The following is an 18,116-nucleotide window of genomic DNA, read 5'->3' on the forward strand; positions in this document are numbered from 1 at the left end:
GTAGGCTGAAAGTAAAAGTTAGATATAAATACATTATATAATCATTAAGTAAAGGAAAGTTGGAGTGCCTATATTAATATCAGGTTAAGTAGACTTCAGAGCAAAGAAAATTATTGGATAAAGACAATGTCATATGAGAATTAAAAGGATAAATTTTCTAAAGAGATATAACAATCTTAAATGTGTATGTACCTAACAACAGAGATTCAAGATAAAATAAAGTAAAAACTGACAACTAAAAGAAGAAATACATAAATCCTCACTTGCACTTGGAGACTTTAATATTCTCCTCTCAGGTATTGATAAAACTAGTAAACAGAACTTAGGCAAGAACAAAGAACTGACCAATTACCATTTCATTAGTAATTTCTAAATCTAGTTGACAATTATAGCAGAACACCTGACAACAGCAGAATACATATTATTTTGATATACACATAGGACATTTTCCATGATAGACCATATCTTAAGTCATAAAGCAAAAATTACCAAAAATTAAAAAAATTATACAAAATATGTTCTCTGTAATGGATTTAAATTAGAAATTAATAACAAAGTGACAGGAAAAAAAATCTCAAAACACGTGGAAATTAACACATTTCTAGATAATTCCTAGCTGCAACAGGATGTCTCAAGGGGAATTAAATGTATTTTGAATTGAAGGAAAATGCAACATATCAAAATTTGCAGGATGAGGCCAAAGTTGTGCTTAGTAGAAAATGTAAGGTATTAAGTGCTTATATTAGAAAAGGAAAATAGGGGGAGGAGCAAGATGGCGGAGGAATAGGAAACCTAATATCCTTGGGTCCCAGGAGTTTAGCTAGATAGTTATCAAACCATTCTGAACACCTACAAACTCAACAGGAGACTGAAGAGATGAAGAGCAGCAATTCTAGGAACAGAAAAGCAACCACTTTCTGGAAGGTAGGACATGCGGAGAAGTGAATCGGAGGCCATGAGAAGATAAACCATGGTGGGGGGACTGGCTCCTGGCAAGTGGTAGCACAGTGGGGCACAAAATTGGAACATTTAGAAATCTGCTCCATTGAGGGACCTCACTCCAGAGGCTAAGCCAGGGGTGGGGGAGGTGAAGCCCTTATGGGGACAGTGTGGTCTCAGGACCCACAGGGTCACAGACTGGGGGGTGCCTGAGTGTGACAGAGCCCCCAGGCATTGGAGTGGGGAAGCCGGTGGCAGACACTGAGCCAAGCAGTGAGCTGTCAGCTCAGGGTTACTTTAAACTGTGATCCAAGGCACAGTCTGGCCACAGCTCTTCAAGCAGGGACCCCACAAGTAGCAGATCTGGGGAGACTCACCTTCCTCCTCCTCTTGGCGGAGCAGCATGTTAGGAATCTGCTGGGTTTGGAGATTCCAAATGGGGCTGTGTGCCAGAGATAGAAATGCTTGGTTACAGGCCAGGTGAGATCAGCATGCAGCCAGAGACCAAGGAGCCTGGAGCAACTGACTGCTTTTTTCTGAGAATGCACTGAGGAGTGGGGCCCCGAGCTGGAGACTAGGAGGCCACCATTTTCATTCCTGTCCTCCAAAGTCCTATGGAAAGTGTTCAGGGAACAAAAGCTATGAGCACAAACCCAAGCAGATTACTTAGTCTGGCCCCTGGCAAGGGCGGTGCAATTCTGCCTCGGGCAAAGACATTTGAGAATCACTGCAAACAGGCCTCTCCCCAAGAAGATCAGCAAGAACATCCAGCCAAGACCAAGTTCACCTATCAGTGAGAACCAGGGAACTCCAGAGTTAGGGGAAAGCACCACATAGAATTCATGGTTCTTTTCCTATGATTCTTTAGTCTTTCAAAGTTAAATTTTTTTTAATTTTATTTTTTTCTTACTCTATTTTTAAAAATTTTTCCTCTTTCTTAATGTAAGCTTTTTAAACTATTTTACCAATACTTTTTTTAAAAAATCTTTTTAAATTTTCATTGTTATAGTCATATTCTATCCTTTAATCATATTTAATCTTATTTTTTTGTATACATAAAGGTTTTTCTTTCTTTAAAATTTTGGGGTACAGTTTCTTCTAACAGATCAAAATGTACTCTAAATCTAGCATGTACCTTTCTTCTGCTCTCCAGCCTAATCACATTTTTTTGTTCTCTTTCTTTTTCCTTTTTCAACCAACTTCTTATCAATTCCTTTTTTAAAATCTCTTTTAATTTTCATCTTTACAGTCATATTCCATCCCTTCATTAGGTTTACCTTTATTTTTGTATATATATCAGTTTTTCTTTCTTTAAAATTTTGGGAGGCAGTTTCTTCTAACAGACCAAAATATACCCAAAATCAATATGTGTGGCTCTGTTCTATTCACCAGTCTAATATATACATTTTTTTCTTTTTTTTTTTCTCCTTTCTTCTCCCACTGATTTCCTCTATCTTCCTATTTGGTTAGTGTATATTTTTCTGGGGTCTTTGCTAACTTTATAGTATTTATTCTCTCATTCATCAATACTTATCTAGATAAAATGAGAGGGCAAAAAAAACTCACTTCAAAAAAAAAAGAGCAAGAGGCAGTACAGATGGCTAGGGACGTAATCAATATGGACATTAGTAAGATGTCAAAACTAGAGTTCAGAATGACAATTATCAAGGTGCTAGCTGGGCTCAAAAAAAAGCATGGAAGATACGGGAGAAACCCTTTCTGTAGAAATAAAATTCCTTTCTGAAGAATTAAAAGAACTAAAATCTAACCAAGTTGAAATCTAAAAAGCTATTAATAAGGTGCAATAAAAAATGGAGGCTCTCACTTCTAGGATAAATGAGGCAGAAGAAAGAATTAGCGATATAGAAGACCAAATGATGAAAAATAAAGAAGCTGAGAAAAAGAAAGATAAACAACTCTTGGACCACAAGGGGAGAATTCAAGAGATAAGTGATATCATAAGATGAAACAATATTAGAATAGTTGGGATCCCAGAAGAGGAAGAAAAAGAAGGGGGGGCAAAAGGTAGATTTGAGCTATTTATAGCATAGAATTTCCCTAATTTGGCAAAGGGAAAAAGCATCAAAATCCAGGAGGCACAGAGACCCCCCCCTCAAAATCAATAAAAATATGTCAACACCCCATCATCTAATAGTAAAACTTACAAGTCTCAGTGACAAAGAGAAAATTCTAAAAGCAGCTTGGGACAAAGGTCATAATATACAACGGTAGAAATATTAGATTGGCAGCAGACCTATCTACAGAGGCCTGGCAGGCCAGAAAGGACTGGCATGATATATTAGAGGACTAAAGGAGAAAAATATGCAGCCAAGAATACTATATCCAGCTAGGCTGTCATTGAAAATAGAAGGAGAGATAAAAATCTTCCAGGACAAACAAAAACTAAAAGAATTTGAAAACACCAAACCAACCCTACAGGAAATATTGAAAGGAGCAAAGAGAGAGCCTAAAAGTAACAGACCAGAAATGAACAGAGACAATATACAGTAATGGTCTCCTTATAGATGATACAATGGCACTAAATTCATATCTTTCAATAGTTACCCTGAATGTAAATGGGCTAAACACCCCAATCAGAAGACACAGGATAAAATTTTAAAAATTATCCATTTTATCAGAATGGATTTAAAACAACACCAAAACCCATCGATATGCTGTCTGCAAGAAACTCATTTCAGACCCAAAGACACCTCCAGATTTAAAGTGAGGATATGGAAAACAATTTACCATGCTAATGGACATCAAAAGAAAGCTGGGGTGGCAATCCTTATATCAGATAAATTAGGTTTTAAGCCAAAGACTATAATAAGAGATGAGGAAGGACACTATACCATATTTAAAGGGTCTGTGTAACAAGAAGATCTAATAATTTTAAATATCTATGCCCCTAACATTGGAGCAGCTAATTATATAAACCAATTAATAATAAAATCAAAGAAATACATCAACAATAATACAATAATAGTAGGGACTTTAACACCCCCTCACTGAAATGGACAGATCATCTAAGCAAAAGATCAAAAAGGAAATAAAGACCTTAAGTGACCCACTGGACCAGATGGACATAGCAGATATATTCAGAACATTCCATCCCTAAGCAACAGAATACACATTCTTGTCTAGTGCAATGGAACATTCTCCAGAATAGATCACATCCTGGGTCAAATAATCCTAAAATTTAAATGGAACCAGAAAAGACCCCAAATAGTCAGAAGAATGTTGAAAAAGAAAACCAAAGTTGGAAGCATCACAATTCCAGACTTTAAGCTCTATTACAAACCTGTAATCATCAAGACAGTATGGTACTAGCACAAAAACGGACACATAGATCAATGGAACAGAATAGAGAGCCCAGAAATGGACCCTCGACTCTACGGTCAACTAATCTTCGACAAAGCAGGAAAGAATGTCCAGTGGCAAAAAGACCCTCTTCAACAAATGGTGTTGGGAAAATGGGACAGCCACATGAGAAGAATGAAACTGAACCATTTCCTATATCACAAACAAAAATAGACTTAAAATGGATGAAAGACCTCAGTGTGAGAAAGGAATCCATCAAAATCCTTAAGGAGAACACAGGCAGCCACCTCTTCAACCTCAGCCACAGCAACTTCTTCCTGGAAACATCACCAAAGGCAAGGGAAGCAAGGGCAAAAATGAACTATTGGGACTTCATCAAGATCAAACACTTTGGCACAGCAAAGAAAAAGTCAAAAAACCAAAAGACAACTGACAGAATGGGAGAAGATATTTGCAAATGACATATCAGCTAAAGGGCTAATATCCAAAATCTATAAAGAACTTATCAAACTCAACACCCAAAGAAGAAAGAATCCAATCAAGAAATGGGCAGAAGACATGAACAGACATTTCTGCAAAGAAGACATCCAGATGGCCAACAGACACGTGAAAAAGTGCTCCACATCACTCAGCATCAGGGAAATACAAATCAAAACCACAGTGAGATACCACCTCACAGCAGTCAGAATGGCTAAAATTAACAAGTCAGGAAATGAAAGATGTTGGTGAGGATCTGGAGAAAGGGGAACCCTCCTACACTGTTGGTGGGAATGCAAGCTGATGCAGCCACTCTGGAAAACAGTATGGAAGTTCCTCAGAAAGTTGAAAATAGAGATACCCTACAACCCAGCAATTGCACTACTGGCTATTTACCCTAAAGATACAAATGTAGTGATCTGAAGGGGCACTGCATCCAAATGTTTATAGCAGCAATGTCTGCTATAAACATTATACAGTATATAATACTGTATAATGATATACAGTATGGATACCCAAATTACGGAAAGAACCTAGATATCCATCAAGAGATGAATGGATAAAGAAGATGTAAGATAGATAGATAGATAGATAGATAGATAGATAGATAGATAATGGAATACTTTGCAACCATCAAGAAAACCAAAATCTTGCCATTTGGAACAACGTGGATGGAACTAGAGGGTATTATGCTAAGCAAAATAACTCAATCAGAGAAAGACAATATCATATAATCTCTCTGATATGAGGAATTTGAAAGGCAGGGTGGGGGTCGTGGGGGAAAGTGAAGGAAAAAATGAAACAAGATGGGACCGGTAAGAAAGACAAACCATAAGAGACTCTTAATCTCAAGAAACAAACTGAGGGTTGCTGGGGGGTGGGGAGGGGTGGGATACAGTGGGTGGGTTACGGACATTGGGGAGGGTATGTGCTAATGTGAGTGCTGTGAATTCTGTAAGATTGATGATTCACAGACCTGTACCCCTGAAGCAAATAATACATTATATTTTTATAAAATAAAAAAAAATGAATATATCTCAAATTAATAATCTAAATTTCCACTTTGGCAAGAAGAGGAAGGAAATAATAAAGATAAGAGCACAAAATGATTATAATCATTATACTGAATATAGGAAAACAATTGAGAAAATTAAGAATACCAAAAGCCAGATCTTTGAAAAGATCAGTAAAACTGATAAATCCTTAGCAACACTGATAAGAAAAAAGGAGGGAAGACACAAATTACCAATATCAGGAATGAAATAAATAGTAACACAGCAGACCCTACATATCTTAAGGGGATAAGAAGAGAATACTATGGATAACTATATGGACATGTATAGGGAATTGAAATGAATAAATTCTAAAAAAAAAAAAAAACAACCCACAAGCTATCAAAATGTATCCAAGATGAAATAAAAAATTGAATTGCACATAACTGTTAAATAAATTAAATTTTTGACTTATAATTTCCAAAGGCAAACCAGATGTTTTCACTGCCTAATTCCACCAAACAGTTAAAGACGAAAAAAACCCTCCACCCCATTTTCACAATTTCTTCTAGAAAATAGAAGCTGAGGGAACATTTCCAAAGTCATTTTTTATGGTCAGAATCTTCTTAATAGCAAATCAAACCAAGCATTAGAAAATTATCAACTAAAATTCTTTATGAACACTGACACAAAAATATTCAAGAAATATGAGCAGATTGAAACCAGCAATACATAACTACAACAATAAACCATAGTCAAGGTTTCCAAGGTATATCTTAGATATGCAAAACTGGTTTTATTCAAAAATCTTTCAATATAACCCTCCATATTAACAGTCTGAAGAAGAAAATCCACATAATCATATTAACCAATTCCAAAAGAGCATCTGACAAAATTTACCACCATTCATCATAAAAATTCTCAACAAACTTTCTCACTATAGTTAGAAACAAACAAACAACTAGAGTTAAAACGATCCTTGATCATGACACACTGTTTGCTTTCTCCATAAAACTGGGAAAATAGCAAGGATGTTTGTTCTCACAACCTATTCAAGCTTGTACTGAAAGTCCTCACCAGTGCAATAATGCAAGAAAAAGAAATAAAATTCATGCATTTTTGAAAGAAAGATATAAAATTGTCCTTATTCATGACACATGATTTTCTGTGTAGAAAAAAAGCTGAAAAAAAAAAATCCTGGGACTAATAGGTGAGTTTATTAAGAAGATCCCAAGATATAAGATTAATATGCAAAAATCAAATATATTTCTATCTCTAGAAATAAGCAATTCAAAACCAAAAATTAAAAAGCATTATCCTTTATAATAGTTCCCTCCAAAAAAGAATTACTTACGGACAAATCAAGGGAACATGCAGAAAATTATAAAATACTTTTGAAATAAATCAAAGAATAATTAAGTAAATGGAGAGGCATAGCATGTTCATTGACATAAAAAGTCAACATATTCTCAAATCAGCAATTCTCCTCAAATTGATTTAGAAATTTAACACAATTTCAATCAATATCCGAGCAAGATTTTTTATAGATACAGGCAAACTGATTATAAAATTATATGGAAGGGCAAATTATTTAGAAAAACTAAAGCAAATTGAAAAAGAAAATTGGAGGAATTAGACCACTCAGTTTTATGAATCGATATAAAGTTACAGCAGTGAACACAGTGTGATATTGGCAAAGTGATAGATCAATGGAACAGAGTCAGAAGTGCAAAAATACACCCACACAAATATGGCCTGTTCATTATTGATAATGTTTCATAGGTAATTCAGTGATGAAATACAGAGTTTTTAACAAATGGTGTTGGTAATTGGACATACATATGCAATAAGATGAACTTTATACCTTATGCAAACATCAAATCAAAATGGGCCATCTATCTAAATGTAAAACCTAAACCTCTAGAATGTTTAGAAGAAAACGTGACCTGAGATTAGGTGAAGAGTTTTTAGATCTGACACCAAAAGATGGTCTATAAGAAAAAGATTGATAAATTGGACTTTAACAAAATTAAGAATGTTTGCTTTGAGAAATATGCTATTAAAAGAATGAGAACACAAACTTTAAACTGGTAGAATATATTTGAAAAATCGCATATCCACCAGAGAACTTGTATCTAGAATACATAAAAATCTCTCTAAATTCAATAATAAAAATGCAAACTACTCAATTAAAAAAGAAGCAAAAAAACTTAGACAATTCAGTGAAAAGACCGTATAGATGGCAAATAAGCACATGAAAAGATGTGTAACATCATTCATTAAGAAAATGCAAAATAAAATGACAAACTAAAATGGCAAAAAAAAAAAAAAACAATAAAAAGAGAAAGGAAGAAGGAAAGACTAAATAAATCTGACAATACCAAATGCGGGTGATGACGGAACTCTCGTGCACTCCTGGGGGGAATGAAAAATGGCAGTCACTCTGCAAAAAGCTTAACAATTCCTTACAAAGTGAAATATCCACTTAACTACATACCCCAGAAATGCCATTCCTAGAAAATCTACCCCAGAGAAATAAAAACTTACGTTCACACACACACAAAATCCTGCGCCTGGATGTTTATATTAGTTCTATTCATCATCATCAATATCTGGAAAAAACTCAATGACCTTCAACTACTGTATTAGTTTGAGTCCAATCTGAAGAGAGAAACCACACGGCAATTTTAAAAGGCAAATTTTAATATAAAGAATTATTTGGGGGCTCGGTGGCTCAGTGGGTTAAGCCGCTGCCTTCGGGTCGGGTCATGATCCCAGGTCCTGGGTTCGAGCCCCACATCGGGCTTTCTGCTCAGCGGGGAGCCTGCTTCCTCCTCTCTCTCTGCCTGCCTCTCTGCCTACTTGTGATTTCTCTCTGTCAAATAAATAAATAAAATCTTAAAAAAAAAAAAAAAGAATTATTTGGCTCTAAGAGAGTATCTTTAAAGCCGTGAATAGAACTCTAGGGTATCTTAGGGCCAAAACAGAGTGGGAAGACAAACTTGGAAGGGAGCCCTCCTCCAGTCTGGGTCTCAGATGTTGTTAGAGAAGGTGTGGTACTGCGCAGGGAATGGCGAAGTTCTCTTGGTTGCCTGTGTCAGGGCTCCCCACAGTCGCTGGAAGGCAGTAAGCAGCCCTCTGGGATCAGGACACGGCTGGGGGAAATGAGGTCTGGAACACGAGAGTGTCCCCATTGAGGGAGCTTCAGGGAACAAAGCTTTGGTGTGCAGGAGAGTCGCAGCTGATGTGGGGGTGCACAGGGGCAGGTGGAGTGCCACCGAGGGCATGAGGCTTGGAGCGCCGTGTTCATGGCAGGAGGCTGTGGAGAGGTGGCCACGTGACTCAGGCCAGGAGACTGAGAGACTGCTTACTCTGGGTGCATGGGGGGCTTGCCTAGGGCCGTCGTCTCATACACCCATACTGCTGAATGGTCTTGCAGCACCAGCAAGAAAAAGAACATTCGGGGGCTGGAACCAGGAAGACCCTCCTGCAATGCCCCTCCAGCTCCCTCTACTGACGGAGTTTAATATTGCGCTCACTGCAAGGGGTAAGTGCTATGAAATTCTTAGTCCGTTATGCGGCGCAGGTACTGAATGGTAAACTTGGGATTGACAGGTAATAAAGTGATAACCTGGCACAGGCCAAATCAATAAGTAAAGAGTTGCACATGCAAAAAATTAAATACTTCTCAACCAAAAAGAAGAGTTCACTAGTGAGACTCAGTACCTTGGCTGAATCTCAAAGCATCATGCTGAGTGGAGGGAAAAAACTAATCTCAAAAGAAAAACATTTTCATTGTATGACGTGTTTAAAAAGCCAAAACTGTGGCCCAGGAGAGATGTGGTTTCCAGGGGTTAAAGGTGAAGGAGGGTATGACATAGGGACATAGGAAGAGAGAGAGACTTGTTGTCTTGGTGACTATGTGAACCTGTGTGTGTATTGCCCCTCACATGGCTGTATCTTACTGTATCTAATTTTTTTTTAAATTTTTTTATTTTTTCAGCATAACAGTATTCATTATTTTTGCATCACACCCAGTATTCCATGCAATCCGTGCCCTCTACAATACCCACCACCTGGTGCCCCCAACCTCCCACCCCCCACCCCTTCAAAATTCTCAGATCGTTTTTCAGAGTCCATAGTCTCTCATGGTTCACCTCCCCTTCCAATTTCCCTCAACTCCCTTCTCCTCTCCATCTCCCCTTGTCCTCCATGCTATTTGTTATGCTCCACAAATAAGTGAAACCATATGATAATTGACTCTCTCTGCTTGACTTATTTCACTCAGCATAATCTCTTCCAGTCCCGTCCATGTTGCTACAAAACTTGGGTATTCATCCTTTCTTTTTTTTTTTTTTTTTTTTTTACAGCTTTATAAACATATATTTTTATCACCAGGGGTACAAGTCTGCGAATCGCCAGGTTTACACACTTCACAACACTCACCATAGCACATACCCTCCCCAATATCCATAACCCCACCCCCCTCTCCCAACCCCCTCCCCCCATCAACCCTCAGTTTGTTTTGTGAGATTAAGAGTCACTTATGGTTTGTCTCCCTCCTAATCCCATCTTCTTTCATTTACTCTTCTTCTACCCCCTCAACCCCCCATGTTGCATCTCCTCTCCCTCATATCAGGGAGATCATATGATAGTTGTCTTTCTCCGATTGACTTATTTCGCTAAGCATGATACCCTCTAGTTCCATCCACGTCGTCACAAATGGCAAGATTTCATTTCTTTTGATGGCTGCATAGTATTCCATTGTGTATATATACCACCTCTTCTTTATCCATTCGTCTGTAGATGGACATCTAGGTTCTTTCCATAGTTTGGCTATTGTAGACATTGCTGCTATAAACATTTGGGTGCACGTGCCCCTTCGGATCACTACGTTTGTATCTTTAGGGTAAATACCCAGCAGTGCAATTGCAGGGTCATAGGGTAGTTTTATTTTTAACATTTTGAGGAACCTCCATGCTGTTTTCCAGAGTGGTTGCACCAGCCTGCATTCCCACCAACAGTGTAGGAGGGTTCCCCTTTCTCCGCATCCTCGCCAGCATCTGTCATTTCCTGACTTGTTAATTTTAGCCATTCTGACTGGTGTGAGGTGATATCTCATGGTGGTTTTGATTTGTATTTCCCTGATGCCGAGTGATATGGAGCACTTTTTCATGTGTCTGTTGGCCATCTGGATGTCTTCTTTGCAGAAATGTCTGTTCATGTCCTCTGCCCATTTCTTGATTGGATTATTTGTTCTTTGGGTGTTGAGTTTGCTAAGTTCTTTATAGATTTTGGACACTAGCCCTTTATCTGATATGTCATTTGCAAATATCTTCTCCCATTCTGTCAGTTGTCTTTTGGTTTTGTTAACTGTTTCCTTTGCTGTGCAAAAGCTTTTGATCTTGATGAAATCCCAAAAGTTCATTTTTGCCCTTGCTTCCCTTGTCTTTGGTGATGTTCCTAGGAAGATGTTGCTGCGGCTGAGGTCGAAGAGGTTGCTGCCTGTGTTCTCCTCGAGGATTTTGATGGATTCCTTTCTCACCTTGAGATCCTTCATCCATTTTGAGTCTATTTTCGTGTGTGGTGTAAGGAAATGATCCAATTTCATTTTTCTGCATGTGGCTGTCCAATTTTCCCAACACCATTTATTGGAGAGGCTGTCTTTTTTCCATTGGACATTCTTTCCTGCTTTGTCGAAGATGAGTTGACCATAGAGTTGAGGGTCCATTTCTGGGCTCTCTATTCTGTTCCATTGATCTATGTGTCTGTTTTTGTGCCAGTACCATGCTGTCTTGATGATGACAGCTTTGTAATAGAGCTTGAAGTCTGGAATTGTGATGCCACCAACTTTGGCTTTCTTTTTCAATATCGCTTTGGCTATTCGAGGTCTTTTCTGGTTCCATATAAATTTTAGGATTATTTGTTCCATTTTTTTGAAAAAAATGGATGGTACTTTGATAGGAATTGCATTAAATGTGTAGATTGCTTTAGGTAGCATAGACATTTTCACAATATTTATTCTTCCAATCCAGGAGCATGGAACATTTTTCCATTTCTTTGTGTCTTCCTCAATTTCTTTCATGAGTACTTTATAGTTTTCTGAGTATAGATTCTTAGTCTCTTTGGTTAGGTTTATTCCTAGGTATCTTATAGTTTTGGGTGCAATTGTAAATGGTATGGACTCCTTAATTTCTCTTTCTTCTGTCTTGTTGTTGGTGTAGAGAAATGCAACTGATTTCTGTGCATTGATTTTATATCCTGACACTTTACTGAATTCCTGTACAAGTTCTAGCAGTTTTGGAGTGGAGTCTTTTGGGTTTTCCACATAGAGTATCATATCATCTGCGAAGAGTGATAGTTTGACTTCTTCTTTGCCGATTTGGATGCCTTTAATTTCCTTTTGTTGTCTGATTGCTGAGGCTAGGACTTCTAGTACTATGTTGAATAGCAGTGGTGATAACGGACATCTCTTCCGTGTTCCTAACCTTAGCGGAAAAGCTTTCAGTTTTTCTCCATTGAGAATGATATTTGCTGTGGGTTTTTCATAGATGGCTTTGATAATATTGAGGTATGTGCCGTCTATCCCTACACTTTGAAGAGTTTTGATCAGGAAGGGATGCTGTACTTTGTCAAATGCTTTTTCAGCATCTATGGAGAGTATCATATGGTTCTTGTTCTTTCTTTTATTAATGTGTTGTATCACATTGATTGATTTGCGGATGTTGAACCAACCTTGCAGCCCTGGAATAAATCCCACTTGGTCGTGGTGAATAATTCTTTTAATGTACTGTTGAATCCTATTGGCTAGTATTTTGGCGAGAATTTTTGCATCTGTGTTCATCAAGGATATTGGTCTGTAGTTCTCTTTTTTGTTGGGATCCTTGTCTGGTTTTGGGATCAAGGTGATGCTGGCCTCATAAAATGAGTTTGGAAGTTTTCCTTCTATTTCTATTTTTTGGAACAGTTTCAGGAGAATAGGAATTAGTTCTTCTTTAAATGTTTGGTAGAATTCCCCCGGGAAGCCGTCTGGCCCTGGGCTTTTGTTTGTTTGGAGATTTTTGATGACTGTTTCAATCTCCTTACTGGTTATGGGTCTGTTCAGGCTTTCTATTTCTTCCTGGTTCAGTTGTGGTAGTTTATATGTCTCTAGGAATGCATCCATTTCTTCCAGATTGTCAAATTTGTTGGCATAGAGTTGCTCATAGTATGTTCTTATAATTGTCTGTATTTCTTTGGTGTTCGTTGTGATCTCTCCTCTTTCATTCATGATTTTATTTATTTGGGTCCTTTCTCTTTTCTTTTTGATAAGTCTGGCCAGGGGTTTATCAATCTTATTAATTCTTTCAAAGAACCAGCTCCTAGTTTCGTTGATTTGTTCTATTGTTTTTTTGGTTTCTATTTCATTGATTTCTGCTCTGATCTTTATGATTTCTCTTCTCCTGCTGGGTTTAGGGTTTCTTTCTTGTTCTTTCTCCAGCTCCTTTAGGTGTAGGGTTAGGTTGTGTACCTGAGACCTTTCTTGTTTCTTGAGAAAGGCTTGTACCGCTATATATTTTCCTCTCAGGACTGCCTTTGTTGTGTCCCACAGATTCTGAACTGTTGTGTTTTCATTATCATTTGTTTCCATAAATTTTTTCAATTCTTCTTTAATTTCCTGGTTGACCCATTCATTCTTTAGAAGGATGCTGTTTAGTCTCCATGTATTTGGGTTCTTTCCAAATTTCCTCTTGTTATTGAGTTCTAGCTTCAGAGCATTGTGGTCTGAAAATATGCAGGGAATGATCCCAATCTTTTGATACCGGTTGAGACTTGATTTAGGACCAAGAATGTGATCTATTCTGGAGAATGTTCCATGTGCACTAGAGAAGAATGTGTATTCTGTTGCTTTGGGATGAAATGTTCTGAATATATCTGTGATGTCCATCTGGTCCAGTGTCTCATTTAAGGCCTTGATTTCCTTGTTGATCATTTGCTTGGATGATCTGTCCATTTCAGTGAGGGGAGTGTTAAAATCCCCTACTATTATTGTATTCTTGTCGATGTGTTTCTTTGATTTTGTTATTAATTGGTTTATATAGTTGGCTGCTCCCACGTTAGGGGCATAGATATTTAAAATTGTTAGATCTTCTTGTTGGACAGTTCCTTTGAGTATGATATAGTGTCCTTCCTCATCTCTTATTATAGTCTTTGGCTTAAAATCTAATTGATCTGGTATAAGGATTGCCACTCCTGCTTTCTTCTGATGTCCATTAGCATGGTAAATTCTTTTCCACCCCCTCACTTTAAACCTGGAGGTGTCTTCGGGTTTAAGATGAGTTTCTTGTAGGCAACATATAGATGGGTTTTGTTTTTTTATCCATTCTGATACCCTGTGTCTTTTGATTGGGGCATTTAGCCCATTAACATTCAGGGTAAGTATTGAGAGATATGAATTTAGTGCCATTGTATTGCCTGTAAGGTGACTGTTATTGTATATTGTCTCTGTTTCTTTCTGATCTACTACTTTTAGGGTCTCTCTTTGCTTAGAGGACCCCTTTCAATATTTCCTGTAGAGCTGGTTTGGTATTTGCAAATTCTTTCAGTTTTTGTTTGTCCTGGAAGCTTTTAATCTCTCCTTCTATTTTCAATGATAGCCTAGCTGGATATAGTATTCTTGGCTGCATGTTTTTCTCATTTAGTACTCTGAATATATCATGCCAGCTCTTTCTGGCCTGCCAGGTCTCTGTGGATAAGTCTGCTGCCAATCTAATATTTTTACCATTGTACGTTACAGACTTCTTTTCCCGGGCTGCTTTCAGGATCTTTTCTTTGTCACTAAGACTTGTCAATTTTACTATTAGGTGACGGGGTGTGGACCTATTCTTATTGATTTTGAGGGGGGGTTCTCTGAACCTCTTGAATTTTGATGCTTGTTCCCTTTGCCATATTGGGGAAATTCTCTCCAATAATTCTCTCCAATATACCTTCTGCTCCCCTCTCTGTTTCCTCTTCTTCTGGAATCCCAATTATTCTAATGTTGTTTCGTCTTATGGTGTCACTTATCTCTCGAATTCTCCCCTCGTGGTCCAATAGCTGTTTGTCCCTCTTTTGCTCAGCTTCTTTATTCTCTGTCATTTGGTCTTCTATATAGCTAATTCTTTCTTCTGCCTCATTTATCCTAGCAGTGAGAGCCTCCATTTTTGATTGCACCTCATTAATAGTTTTTTTGATTTCAACTTGGTTAGATTTTAGTTCTTTTATTTCTCCAGAAAGGGCTTTTATATCTCCCGAGAGGGTTGCTTTAATATCTTCCATGCCTTTTTCAAGCCCGGCTAGAACCTTTAGAATCGTCATTCTGAACTCTATATCTGACATATTACCAATGTCTGTATTGATTAGGTCCCTAGCCTTTGGTACTGCCTCTTGTTCTTTTTTTTGTTGTGAATTTTTCTGCCTTGTCATTTTGTCCAGATAAGAGTTTATGAAGGAGCAAGTAAAATACTAAAAGGGTGGCAACAACCCCAGGAAAATATGCTTTAGCCAAATCAGAAGAGATCCCAAATTGTGAGGGGGGAGAAAGGGGATAAAAAGAGGTTCAAAAAGAAAAAAAAAAATAAAAAAGAAAGAAACTATTTTAAAAAAGAAAGCCGATAAAGAAAAAATATAAAAAGAGGAAAAAATATATATATATTAGATAAACTATTTAAAAAACGTTAAAAAAGAAAACGGTAAAAGTTAAAAAAAATTTAGCAGAAGAAGAGAAAAAGAAAAAAAAATTGAAAAAGAAAAAAAATATTAAATTAACTGCAAGGCTAAAAAATCATGGGGAGAAAGCCATGAGTTCCGTGCTTTGCTTTCTTCTCCTCTGGAATTCCGCCGCTCTCCTTGGTATTGAAACTGCACTGCTCGGTAGTGAACTTGGTCCTGGCTGGGTTTCCCGTTGATCTTCTGGGGGAGGGGCCTGTTGTAGTGATTCTCAAGCGTCTTTGCCCCAGGCAGAGTTGCACCACCCTTACCCGGGGCCGTGCTAAGTAATCCGCTCGGGTTTGCTTTCGGGAGCTTTTGTTCCCTGAGCGCTTTCCGTAGAGTTCCGGAGGGCGGGAATGAAGATGGCGGCCTCCCAGTCTCTGGCCCGGAGGAGCCGAGAGCCCGGGGCCCCTCTCCTCAGTGCGCCCTCAGAGAACAGCGCCCAATGACTCCCGTCACCCTGGCCTCTGGCCACGCTCCGAGCTGACCGAGCCCGCGACCGGTTCAAGGCAACCCCGAGCTGAGAGTCACCCCTCGGCTCTGTCTCTGTAGCCGGCTTCGCCGTTCTAATACCGGTAAGCTCTGCGACACTCAGACACCCCCGATCCTTCTGTGACCCTGCGGGACCTGAGGCCACGCTGACCCTGCCTGGGCTTCCAGTTAAGCCTCTGGAGCGATGTTCCTCAGCGGAACAGACTTTTAAAAGTCCTGATTTTGGGGCGCCTGGGTGGCTCAGTGGGTTAAGCCGCTGCCTTCGGCTCAGGTCATGATCTCAGGGTCCTGGGATCGAGCCCCGCATCGGGCTCTCTGCTCAGCAGGGAGTCTGCTTCCCTCTCTCTCTCTGCCTGCCTCTCTGCCTACTTGTGATCTCTCTCTGTCAAATAAATAACTCTTTAAAAAAAAAAAAAAAAGTCCTGATTTTGCTCCGTTGCTCCGCCGCTCGCTGGGAGCCGGCCCCTCCCCCCGCGGTCTATCTTCCCGTCGCTTTGGATTCACTTTTCCGCCAGTCCTACCTTTCAGATAGTGGTTGATTTTCTGTTTCTAGAATAGCTGTTCTTCTTCTCTTCAATCTCCCATTGGATTTGTAGGTGTTTGCAATCTTTAGATAAGCTATTTAGCTGATCTTCCGCTACCCGAAGTAGTCTCAGCCTGCTGCTTCTCCGCCATATTGACTCCTCCTTCCTGTATCTAATTTTTATTTCATTCTATTCTACTACCTTAATTTTATTAGATTTAATTTTAAAACAAAAAGTTTAAGTCAAGTCCCATCTAATATCAAAACTTTAATTTCGAATCCTGCTCAAACTTCTCCCCTTAGTTTAGACCCAACCTGTGTGTCCATGGACCAGCAATGGGACAGGGGAATGAGATCTACTCTTCCCTCCTTTTTCTGCATCCTTCTGTCTGATTCTCCCTTTCTCCTCATTGGATTTAGAGGGAGGAGGGAGTAGAAGAGGAGGACAAATCTTAACTCAAATGGTGTTCTTTGAAATTCTCTGCCAATGGAGTGCCCTTTCTTCTACCTAATGCCAAAGCACTAGCTCCTTCTGAGTGAGGCATTCTGGTGAATTTGGAGGACAACCTCTCCTCCCCTGCAGCCCCACTGGGACCCCCACTGCTTGGGAAGCACCTGCAGCATGTTGATACCTTCTCTGGATCTCCTCATCTCCTGCCCTGTGCAGTGAAGCCTCTAACAGCCAATTCTCTCAGTGTGATTCCCGTGGCTCCCAAGGAATCAGATGCCCACTTTCTCCACCCCTGCAGTCGTCCCAGCTGACCTCCCACGGCCAGTGACATCCTGGGGAGGCTCTTTGAATCTCAATCTTTGAATCCCAAAGGAGAAATGTCACATTCTCCCAAGATTTTTTTTTTTTTTAACCCTTGTACATCCAAACTGCAAGGATGCTCTGGGAATGATAATTCTTCAGCTCCACCCGCCTTCAGCCAGGTGTGGGGAGGGAAATAGAAATGTCAGCGGACAAGCCCCAGGTCTGGGCTGTTCTTAGAGCTTTCTTCCTGGTAGTGGGGCTGAAGTGCTTCTCCTCTTGGTTGCTAGGGGTTGCGATGTGGCAATTTGGCTGCCCTCAGCGAGTCCTGCAGGGGTGTTGTCTAACCCCTGTGTATGGACCAGGAAGGCACTTATCACTCACAGGCCTTAAATGTGTGATTTTTACCAAAATGCGAAGTCAACCAGAAAAGCCCCATGGAACATCTCGTTGCACCCACGCTGGGGAAGTTTTGGGGCCCTCTTCAAAACCAGTTACACAAAAGCAAGTTTCTGACCATAATTTTGCACATTTAAAAACTGCATAGCAGCTCTTTTTAGCTTTCTAATCTGGTTCTTTTCGTGTCTCTAAGTTTTCCCTCTAAGTTTTCCGCCAGCCTCTTCAGCTCTGAGTGGATTATTGAGCAGGTTGCCCTTATTGACATACCTGCAGGAAATGGCTTTATTCTTCTCCCACCCCTGCCTTACCACCTCCCACAGAGTGTCCTTCACATCCCCTGCTCCGAGCCCACGGGAAGTTATTTACAAATCACCATCCAGCTGTGGATGGACGGTCACTTACAGAATTGCTCCTTGAGTCTAATTAGAGCTAACTTCAGAGTGTGGTCGACGTTGCTATGTGTTCTCCAAGATCATTTTGTCTTTTCCAACAT

This window comes from Lutra lutra, chromosome 9 (genome assembly GCF_902655055.1).
Source record: "Lutra lutra chromosome 9, mLutLut1.2, whole genome shotgun sequence".
Classification (NCBI taxonomy): domain Eukaryota; kingdom Metazoa; phylum Chordata; class Mammalia; order Carnivora; family Mustelidae; genus Lutra; species Lutra lutra.